Source organism: Myotis brandtii, unplaced genomic scaffold (assembly GCF_000412655.1).
Source record: "Myotis brandtii unplaced genomic scaffold, ASM41265v1 scaffold704, whole genome shotgun sequence".
Classification (NCBI taxonomy): domain Eukaryota; kingdom Metazoa; phylum Chordata; class Mammalia; order Chiroptera; family Vespertilionidae; genus Myotis; species Myotis brandtii.
The window spans coordinates 1,283,695-1,295,538 of record NW_005370762.1 but is presented as its reverse complement, the minus strand read 5'-3'; the positions used below and the strand labels follow the sequence as shown (position 1 = coordinate 1,295,538).

General features: G+C 42.2%; 1 pseudogene across 1 annotated transcript in view; it reads left to right on the top strand.

Annotated features, from left to right (window-relative positions):
• LOC102257276 overlaps positions 1–1,266 on the top strand; it is a 2,346-nt pseudogene extending 1,080 nt beyond the window's left edge. The window contains exon 2 of the transcript XR_001359827.1: positions 3–1,266. The product of XR_001359827.1 is annotated as a cytoskeleton-associated protein 2 pseudogene (transcript). The remainder of the gene's footprint in view (positions 1–2) is intronic.
• Positions 1,267–11,844: the final 10,578 nt, after the last annotated feature.

The following is an 11,844-nucleotide window of genomic DNA, read 5'->3' as shown; positions in this document are numbered from 1 at the left end:
AGCCAGGCCTGCTTCATCTTCTAATATCAAACAGATAGAAAAGTCAAAAACCATTGACCAGTGCAGGCATACTATAGCAAAAGCAACTATCAATAGAAGGGCTCAGCCCAAAGAAACCGTAGAAGAAAGAAAAGCTCGTCTGAGTGAGTGGAGAGCTAGCAAAGGAAAAATGTTGAAAAGGCCTCCTAGCTCAGTAATAACCCAGCCTAAACCTGAAGGACAGAATGAAAAACCAGTTGGGTCATTTTGGACTACCCTGGCAGAAGAAGATGAACAAAGATTACTTACTGAAAAAGTAAACAAGACATTTTCTGAATGCCTAAACCTGATTAATGAGGGATGCCCCAAAGAAGAAGTATTAAACATACTGAGTGACCTGATTAAAAATATTCCAGATGCCAAAAAACTTGTTAAGTATTGGATATGCCTTGCACGTCTTGAACCACTCACAAGTTCTATCGAAAATATTATCTCAATCTTTGAGAAGGCCATCCTGGCAGGAGCTCAGCCTATTGAAGAAATGCGACATGTAATTGCAGATATTCTAACAATGAGGAGTCAAGAAAAAGTTAAATTTGGAGAAAATCCTGAGGAGGCTTGTGCAACCAAGGAAAAAATCCAAGAAGTCAACATTGAAGATATTGGTGTTAATCTAGAGTCAGGAAAACCTGAAATGGAAAATAAACATCATAGAAATGTGGTATTTCAAGATTGTAAAAAAGAGCAAGTACACAAAACAAAAGATCCAACCAATGATGTTAAAACCCCCAACAAAGAAACTAGGGGGGATTGCTTAATTAAATATATTGTGTCTACTACACCATACTTGCAAAGTGTAAAAAAGAAAATGCAGTTTGACGAAATAAATTCTACATCTAAAAAGCTCAAGTTTCTAACACCAGTTAGACGTTCTCAGAGACTTCAAAACAAGACTTCTAAATTGCCTGATATGTTAAAAAACCATTATCCTTGTGTGTCTTCATTGGAACAATTAACAGAGTTGGAGGATAAAACTGATGCTTTTATATGCCGCCCTAATGCAGCACTTGGCCGGATGTATTTGGAGACTGAAACAATAGAAGACAAATGAAGCTATGATAAGAACTAAGGATTTTATTATTCCTGGGGTGTTTGTTGTGGGTTCATATGTATTAGTTCAGGAGTTGGCCATGTTACCTAAGTATTCATGGCAGTAAACTCCTTTATAATATTCACATCTATGTTCTTTTAATATAATTAATAAATGTCATTCTATTTTCAATGGTATTTCTAAAATAACTACTAGTTAAGTTTTTATATTACAAAAGAAGTTTAACTGTTAAATAATGTCCCCTGAAACATGAGGCAAGGGGGGGCAAAGGGGCCCCTTTTTTTGGTAAAAGCTTTTTTTATTAAAAAAAAATTTTTTTTTTATTGATTAAAAGGCAAATGGTAATTAAGTTTGCAGAGGGAACTGAGTGTGTTCCCTCAGCTGACCTTAAAGTAGAGCATATCCTGGATTACCCAGGTGGGCCCAATGTATTCACAAGGGTCCTTAGAAGAGAAGAGGGAGAGACAGAAGAGATTCAGGAGGCAAAGGGGGGCCAGGGAGCCAAAAGGGGGCCAAGGCGGCCAAGGGGAGCAGGGCGGCAAAGGGGCCCCTTTTTTTGGTAAAAGCTTTTTTATTTAAAAAAAATTTTTTTTATTAAGTTATTACATATGTGTCCTTATTCCCCACTACCCCCCATTACCTCCATCCCCCCACTCATGCCCCTTCTTCCTAATAATTCAAAGTAGCACCAAAACTATTGATAACTACAATTTTAAGAAGTAATAATGCAGAGCTCAAGAAAACAGGCAGTCTCTAAAGTCAGAAAGCAAACTTATTTCCACTAGAAAAGCTAGAAGTATTGTCTCTAATGAGAAACACCAAACACAGTTGTCTCTTTCTCTTCACACAGTAAGATATCAAATTAACTTGCATGCAGTGCTCATTAATTTACCCGGTAGGTGTTTTGAAAACTTACCAGACTCACCTTAAACTATTAATAATGTTCTCCAACTGCCTCAGCTTTAAGAAAAAAAATAAGGATGGTAACTATTCAAATAACCCTCAGAGTTTCCCTAGCTCCCAGACATTAACTAAAATCCTTGGGCCTTTCTCTTCTATATCACCCCAGGAAATGTAATAGGGTATGGTAGGCAGAGCAATGCTTCCCCCCAAGGAAGTCCATATCTTAACTTATGACTATCTTAGATTACAAGGCAAATGGTAATTAAGTTTGTAGAGGGAACTGAGTGTGTGAATCAGCTGACCTTAAAGTAGAGCGTATCCTGGATTATCCAGGTGGGCCCAATGTATTCACAAGGGTCCTTAGAAGAGAAGAGGGAGAGACAGAAGAGATTCAGACGGAGACACAGCTATGGAAAGGGCCGCAGAGACCTGAGGTGGTTGGAGGAAGAGCCCACTGCCAAGGAATGTGGGGAGCCCCTGGAAAAGGTAAGGAAACAGATTCTCCACTAGAACCCCCTGCTAATTGCCGCCCTAATGCAGTACTTGATTTTCAGCCTTGTGAGATCTCTGTTAACCTTCTAACCCATAGAAATTGGAGTTGTTTTAAGACAGTGGGTTTAGAGCAGCAACACAAAACTAATACAAAAGCAGAGACTCCCAAGGATGTCCACATCTTTTCAAATGGAAATTGTAAAATTAAATGCATGCCAAGTAGACTGTTTTTTGAGGTTCCAGAGAACTTGTCTCTTCCTAATCAAGTTTTATCTGTTACATGTTTCCTTTCTCCATTATATTTAATGAAGACCCTAAATAAAGATGTTGACAATGTATTGGGCACTCTGTGGGCTAAACATTTTACTAACATAAAGTAATATTGAAAAAGAACCTGTTAAAGTTGAATCAGATCCTACCAAGCTATTATCCAAGTTTTTATCAAGAAAGGGTGTTGGATTTTGTCAAATGCTTTTTCTGCATCAATTGATATGATTATGTGATTTTTGTCTCTCAATTTGTTTATGTGACGGATAACATTTATTGATTTGCAGATATTGTACCATCCTTGCATCCCCAGAATAAATCCCACTTGGTCATGGTGCATGATCTTTCTAATGTAATGCTGGATCTGATTTGCTAGAATTTTGTTAAGGGTTTTGGCATTTATGTTCATGAGGGATATTGGCTTGTAATTCTCTTTCTTTGTAGTGTCTTTATCTGGTTTTGGTATTAGGGTAATGCTGGCTTCATAGAAAGAGTTTGGAAGTGTTCCTTCCTCTTGAATTTTTTGGAATAGTCTGAGGAGGATAGGTTTTAATTCTTCTTTGAATGTGTAAAACTCCCCTGTGAAGCCGTCCAGACCAGGGCTTTTGTTTGTTGGAAGTTTTTTTTGATTACTGCTTCAATTTCAACAGTAAATTAAATGAGGCACGTGGCCCGCTGGCTGGGAGTTTGACATGCTGGTTGTCCAGTTTGTTGGAGTAGAGTTGTTCATAGTTTTTTACAATCCTTTGTACGTCTGTGGGAAATCGAACTGTGACCTCTTGGTTCAAGGTCCAACACTCAACCTCTGAGCCACACCAACTGACCATGCTTCATAAACATTTACTCAAACAAATAAATCTAGTATGTCACAAAAAAATGTATACACACTTTAACAGCCTACAGCTCAATTTTGAAAATGAAATGTATTTTAATAAACACTACTTTTATAATTATTCAACGTGTGTATGTACATATTTTTGGGACATCCTGTATATTCAAGACACTCTTGTGGGCACTGTGAGGGTTATACAGGTAATTTATTGTCCCCTCCAGGAACTCAGACTAGGAGAAACTAGTTAGGTGCCTAAATCGCCATAATACCAGGAGGAATGTGCTAAGTGCTCCGTATAGAAACAAAAATACCTCCATAGAAACGAAGAAGAGGGAGAGGGTAATTCAGCTGGAGATACCTATATCTACACAGGTTTTCTGGAGAAGTTGTTGTTTGAGATGGTCTTAAAGAAAAGGTAATCATTTCTAGGATGGAGGATGGGAAGGAATGGTATTTTAGACAGATAGAATAGCAGGAAAAAGGCAGCATAGAGGAATAACATTTATTGATGGGATATGTTCAAGGAATGGCCAATGTCTGGGTAAAACTGGAGCATAGGTTGTATGGGGTGGTGGGAGAAGGTGTGGGATAAAGGCCAGGTGATGTCTGACCTTGGATATTACTGAAGTGGACATTTTGGACTGCTTAGCATTTTTTCATGTACTTCCAGTAGCAACCCTTGATTTTCACTCAGGGATTTACTCCACCTTATTCTCAGTCCATATTGGTTGGTCAGGGAAGGTCCCATTTCACACACAGTCCAGACCAACCAATGCTTGGCACAACACTGCTGACAGTGACACATGTCCACATTAGACCACTTAAAGCCCCAAACTCTCAATTTTTCTTACAATTTGTACTTAACATATGGGAGAAATGAGTTCCCCTTTTTCTAGGACTGAACCTAGGAGTGTGCAGGCTGGAAATACAGCACCACACAGCATGACCAAGAAAGAGACCAGAAATTAATAATAATAATAATAATAATAATAATAATAATAATGCAAACCTGAGAGATGGAGAGAAACTAGTCCTGGCGAAATCAGCATTTCTGCTTAACTTCTTCATCACATGAGGCAATAAATGTACATAACCTCCTTCTCCTTAAATTTCCTTAAGCCCAGTTTGAGTTGCATCTTTTTCTACTTTCAGCCAAAAGAGATTTGGCAAGCACAGCCATGCTAGGAGTTTTTTATTTTATCCTCTGGGAGATGGATTTAATAAAGGGATTCACATGGGCTGGTGACATGAACCAATATGTGTTTTGTCGAGCTCACTCTGACATCTGGTGGAGAGACAAATACTCTGAACTCTGAAGCTAGATGGACCTAGATTTGAACCCCATTTAGCCCTGTGATTTCAGGAAGTGTGTCAGTCAGGACTTTACCAGAGAGACAGAACCTGTAGGAGGATATGGGGAGTGGAAGAGCGAGGGAGGGAGGAAGCAAGGGAGGGAGGGATTGATTGATTGCAAGGAATTGGCTTTTGGGATTGTGGGGACGGGAATCCACAGGGCAGGTCAGCAAGCTGGAAACTTTCAGGTAGGAGCTGAAACAGCAGTCTATAGGTGAATTTCTTTCTCCTTTAGGAAACCTCAGTTTTGTTCTTAAGGCCTTTTTAACTGATTGGAAGAAGCCTCTTCAGATTATTGAGGATAATCTTCATGTAAAAGTCGACTGATTGTAGATAGTAACCACATCCACAAAATATCTTGGCAGCAACACTTAGATTTGATTTGGTGTTTAGTTAAATAACTGGGTACCAAGTTAGCCCATAAAATAATCATCATAGGAAGTTACTTAATTTTCTTATGTCTTTGTTTCCTCAGCAATAAAACTGAGATACTGATCCTTACTTACCTCATACATGAAAATACATGTAAAGCAGAACTGTGCATAAAGCAGAGCATAGTGCTTGACACAGTAGCAGTTCAGTTTATGGGCATCAGTGAAGAGGTCTTTGCAGCAGTTTTGAAGTGCAGGGTTTGAGTTGGATAAGAGTATTTTTTCCAAGCTGGATACCTTCTTTTTAAAAAAATATATTTTATTGATTTTTTACAGAGAGGAAGGGAGAGGGAATAGAGAGTTAGCAACATTGATGAGAGAGAAACATCGATCAGCTGCCTCCTGCACACTCCCCACTGGGGATGCCCCTGCAACCAAGGTATATGACCTTGACCGAAATCGAACCTGGGACTCCTCAGTCCACAGGCCAATGCTCTATCCACTGAGCCAAACCAGCTATAGCCAAGCTGGATACTTTTAAAATCCTATATAATAAAAGGCTAATATGCAAATTGTCCCCTCGACCCCCCCCACCCTACCCGTGCACGAATTCGTGCACCAGCCTCTAGTGAAAGTAATAGAAGTACATGTGGGCTGGGGGGAGTCAAACCAGTTCAAACTGGTAGTCAGGTTTGAAAAACTAGTCTCCCTTCTAGTCCAGAATCTCAGGACTTTTACTCAGAAGTAATTGTCATTGATACTTTCCTACTACACACACACACACACACCTTTTTTCTCCCTGAATCTTGGTGTTTTAATTTAATAGTACATCTTGGAGAATGTTCCATTTCAGCATATACAAATCTACTTCTTTCTAAAAATGGCAGCAAAATGTTCCATTGTGTAGTTAAGCAACTATTTATTTAATAAATCCTCAACTGATGGTCATTTAGATTACTCACTATTTTTGCTATTATAAATAATACAAGAGTAGACATTTTTTGTATATATAGCTTTGCGTAATGTACAAGAATATCCGTGAGATAATTTTTAGAACTGCGAGTGCTACATTAAAGGGTTTGCATATTTGAAATGTCGATAAATAGTGAACCGGCCTGATAGGGAGGTAGGGCCAGCCAGCCAACCTCCCATGGCCCCTCCCCTTAGCCGACCCCCCCTCTGATTGGCCTCTCCCACCCCGATTGAGGGCTGGGCAGCCAGCCAATCCCCCCGTGGCCCTTCCCCCCAGCCAGCCCTGCCCCTGATCGCCCCCCACCATCCCAATAGGGGGCAGGGCCGGCTGGCCAACCTCCTGCAGCCCCTCCCCCTGGCCAGCCCTGCCCCTGATGGGCCTGCAACCCCTCCCTCCGACCTGCCCTGCCCCTGATCACCCCTCTACCAACTTGTCCTTCAAAGAGATTGCATTAGTTTACACTCCACCAATAGTATATGAGGGTGCTTGTTTCCCTGCCCCCTTATTAACACTGCCATTTGGGTTTACACCTGCTTTTTTTCCTTTAAAGTACTAAAATGCACTTTAAAGGAAGCAGGCGTTATAACAATCCCTTCTCTGAGCAAGAGCTATAGTGTTGTTTGGGTTTTATCTTTCTGAAAGCAGAGCTGGGCCTTCTTCTCTCCTGGGTTCTCCATTCTGAAGAGTGGGGCAGTTGACCTGACCACAGAATACCCCTGGATCACCAGTCAGAAGGTTAGACCAGACTCTGGGCCTGTGCCCTGCCTGATGGAAATGCAAAAAAAGTCCAGTTCTATAATAGAACAGAGAGCCATTGTCAGGAAACCACAAATTGCTGACTTGCTCCAGCAAACAATCGATATTCAGAAGCCGAGTCCAGGAATTCTAAAACTGCCCCCTGCATAAAGAGCTGAAGCAGGGAGGGGAGGGGGGAGGATAGTCTTTTAGAAAAGAACTCAGCAACAGAGGCCCTGGCAGTGCTTCCTAGAGTGCCACCAAAGGCCCTGTGTGCTCTTCACTACTCCCTCTGATGATCCCAGACCCTAGGCTGCCAGAGCTGGAGCAGGTCAGGAAATTATGCCACCCTAAGAGACTCCAGGTAAAGGGCCAGGGCAGTTCCAAGAAGTAACTGCTGCCTTTCAGTGGGGGCAGTGCAGAGCTGTCGTTACTAGCAACAGCTGAGCTCAAATCCTAACTCAGTTACTGAACAATTTTCTCTGACTTTGGGCAAGGCACTTCACCTCTCTCAGCCTCCGTTTCCTCATCTATAGGATGGAGATAGTAACACTTAATTTCAGAAGGTCATTGTGAAGATTAAATGGAATGATTATGTTCATAAATAACAGCATGGTGCCTGGCTCTTTGTAAGGACTTAATGAATTACTATTATTGTTGTTGTTGTTAATAATAACAGTAAGAACTGGTGGGAGAAACTCAGGAAAGCTCCCTGGAGTTGGGGCCAATTGAACTAGGTCTTAAAGGACTAGGAAGATTTGCTATATTGGATTGACTAGAGAGAAACGAATGAAGTACATGTGTGAAGTTCTCTTATGGTTTCCTGGGCCTAATCAGGAGACATGCAGAGAAAGGTGGGGTACAGACAGGGGACAGTTCTTTGGAACATGCCTAGTAATCCTGGTTTGAATGGGACCTACGGTGGTATTGGCATCTGGGATCCAAATTGGAGCATGCAGCTGATCACAGTCGTAGGAGTCTCTGCAGTGGAAATGTTTTCCCTCATTAAAAGCCCCTTTTGAGAAGACTTGAGCCCTTGGGAATCTTGAGGATAATAATAAGTAACATATAATGGACTCATGATGCTTAATGATATAACAGGAGCAAGCTCTGGTCCTCACCCACTGAGCTCAATGTGGTATATTTTGATCTAACTGTCTATGTCACAGGTATCCCATCTTCCATTGCAACGTGGCACAACTTTCTCCTAATACCCAACTCCTGCCACTTCATTGCCACAAAAACCCACATCTCACGAGGAGCGTGGAGGCCAGAGTTGCTAATGCTACCTGTTCACCAGCCCCTTTGTTACTGTGCCTTCTCTCATAAGCCCTTGGCATCTTATGCCCCTCCGATGAAGTTCATGAACACTGAAAGTTCCCACATGCATCCAGGCTGCACCTGACATCATAGGAAGAGTGGAGGTCTTCCTCTGTCAGATGAACATAATGATTACATAAACCCTGAATGCAAGCTAGGGAACAGATAAGGACCAATTTGAGCTTTCCAGTTATCCACCTATTTGATACATGGGAAAATGCAGCAACAGGCTATAATTGCCTAATGCCAGATTTGCCTGGGAGCTTGGATTCCTTAGGCACCACTTCAGTGACATATATCAAAGGGCTTACCTAGTTCCTATTGAAAGTGCTTTACTTGCAGGGCCTATACCCTAGAGGGGGCAGGAAGCATCTTGCCCTCCAGGGAAGTTGTGCTTATGAAGCAGAGCCTCATCCTACAACTGGGGAAATGGGTCTAGGGGCTAGAGTGTGTACAGAGGAGCTAACACAGCTGGACAGTTTTCTGGACTCAGGTAAGGAAGCTGGGGTTCAGGACAAAGTTTTGGTCTCTGGCAGGGAAACTGAGCTGACCCAGGAGTAAGGGGAATGCTGGGTCATCAGAGCTCCTTCTAGGCTCACTGGACCCCAGGCTCAGGGCAGCAAGCCAGTTTTAGAAAGGGGCTCTTGTCATAACCCGTATTTTTCCATGTATAAGATGCTCCCATGTAGAAGACCACCCCCCCAATTTTTCTACCCAAAATTAAGAAATCAATATTTTAAACATAAAACAGAACACATTTTTTTTTAGACACGTTTCAGAACACATTTTTATTTAGTAATCACCACAGGTAATCTTTACATACCAGTACTCTGATATTATGCAGCATATCACTTTATTCAGCCTCTGTTGCATCACTGCTCTCTTCTTCATCACTATTAGTTCCAGACATATCAATTTCTTTAACTTCTATTGTATCACTGCTGTCTTCTGAGTCACTCTCTCTCTATATGTGAGATCATCCTCATAAACTGGTGGCATTTTCTGAACTAACTTTATTCATGTTCTCATGGCCAACCCTTTTCTCCTCATGAAATTGAAGCACCATTTTGCCTTTCCTGTAAAATCAACAATGTTCATTTCGCTTGCAAACATTCTTGCCTGAGATTGAATAAGCTTGGTTGACACACATAAGCCACTCTGGCGCTGCTCCATAATCCAAGTCTTAGCCTCTGCTCCAAGTTTGCCCATTTTACTGGCCTTCTTTTTTGGCATCTTACGGAGTTGTTCTTCCTGTTTTCTCCGCTGTCTGATCACACACTCAGTGAGAGGAGGTCCAAATATCTCTCTGCAGCTCTATTTCCATGCTCTTTTGCATAGCTGATTACATTCAGTTAGAATTTTGCAGAGTAAGACAATTGCTTACCGGTATTTATATTTTTATTTTTTGACATCTTTATGGGCTCAGAATGCTCCAGTCCCTGTTGCATCTGCACACTCTCCACCTCCAATTATGGCATCAGCTGACGTCAGTAACAATAAGGCTCGTGATTGGAGGAAGCCTGTTTGACAAGGTATGGGCAGCTACACACCTGCAAAGCTCCCTCCTCGACTGACTTCTGTGTATAAGATGCCCCTCGGATTTTCAGTCTAACGATTTTAGAAAACAATAGCATCTTATACATGGAAAAATATGGTAACTTTACTTGCTGTAATGAAACAATCCCCCTGCTCTTATATGAATTTTCCTTGCATGGATAAGGTGGAAGTATTTGTTTTGATGAGGTTTGTCTATAAGTGAAAATAAACAGTGGCTTCAATAAGGGTGACATTTATTTTCTCTCTCATAGATGTGTAGAGGTAGTCAGTTCAGGGCTGGTACAGCACTCCATGATGTCTGTGACCCAGGTTCCCTCTCTCTTGTGACTCTAACATCCTCAGCATGTGGCCTTTATGTCATGGTCCATGATGGCTGCTCCTGCTACATGTCTGCCATTCCAGCCCCAGAAAGCTGGAAGTGACAAAGAGGGGCACACTCCCTCACTTTAGGGATGTATCCAGAAGTTATCCATACACTTCTCACATCTAGTTTGTCAGATTTTAATAATATGGCCACACCTAGCTGCAAGGGAAGCTGGGAAATATGGTCTTTCTTCTGTGTCCAAGTGCCCGGCTAAAATTCCTGAGTTTTGTTACAGAAGGAAGTAGGGAAAAATGGATACTGAGGGACAACCAGCAGCCTCTGCTATAACCAGTTTATCACTTATTTTCCTAAGGGACTGGATATTCTGAGACCAGAGGGTAAGAGCATGTCCTTATGGGAGGACAAGTCTCTCTTTTAAGAGGTGATGATTCTTTGTGGCCATTATGAGAGAATAGTTAAGTACAGGAGAGTAAACCAACGTAAAAGATAAGCCTGAGACCGGCAAGTGAAAGATCAGCTGTTTCTCTGGGTCTTTTCTGGGGGTTGGGACTGGGAACAGTTTATCAGTGGTCGCCAACTGGTGGTCTGCAGACCAGTGGTGGTCCGTGAGGTCCGAAAGGTTGGCAACTGCTGGTCTACATAGTCTGATTAGGACCTTTCAGTGGGATTGGAAAATGACCCCTGATCCACAATGTGAGGCCTCCTATGGGGTCTTCCCAAGAAGAGGAGTAGACCTGACCTTCTGAAGATGATCTAGCTCATGTTGTTCTCGATGTTTATTTCTATTTGCCATCCCGGAGCCCTAGGGAAAGTCTTTTTTTTTTTTAAAAAATATATTTTATTGATTTTTTACAGAGAGGAAGGGAAAGGGATAGAGAGTTAGAAACATCGATCAGCTGCCTCCTGCACACCCCCAGGTTCGATTCTGGTCATGTGCCCTCAACCAAGGTACATGCCCTTGACCAGAATCGAACCTGGGACTCTTCAGTCCACAGGCCGACGCTCTAGCCACTGAGCCAAACTGGTCAGGGCAAATATATTTTATTGATTTTTTTACAGAGAGGAAGGGAGAAGGATAGAGAGTTAGAAACATCGACGAGAGAGAAACATTGATCAGCTGCCTCCTGCACACCCGCTACCAGGAATGTGCCTGCAACCAAGGTATATGCCCTTGGCCGGAATCGAACCTGGGACCATTTAGAAGGGAAAGTCTTGTAAACTTCCCGAGTCTGGTCACAGCTGTGCTATGTAGAATTATGAGAAATGTCCACATTTGAGCCCAGTGCCTGTTTCAGAGGCTGGCTCTATCAGGGCAGGCCCCCCCCCTTTTTTTTTTGTTATGTAGTTCCTGCATGATTATGAAAGGCACATACCTGCATTGCCGGGAGCCGGTCCATCCTTGCTGCTTGACACAGTCACTGCAGGGAAGAAACATCTGCACAGCATATGTTTCAAGGGACCTGGCGTATATGGCATACTGTTCTTAATATGTTTGCTCCCCTTCTTGGCGCTATGTGTTTTAACCAAGGTCACCTCTCCGAGAAAGGTTGTTTCCCCAGGTAGGGATTTTTCCCTGAAGTTAGGGAGGGAATAAAACCCCTTAACTAAGTGCCAGGCGGGTAGTTA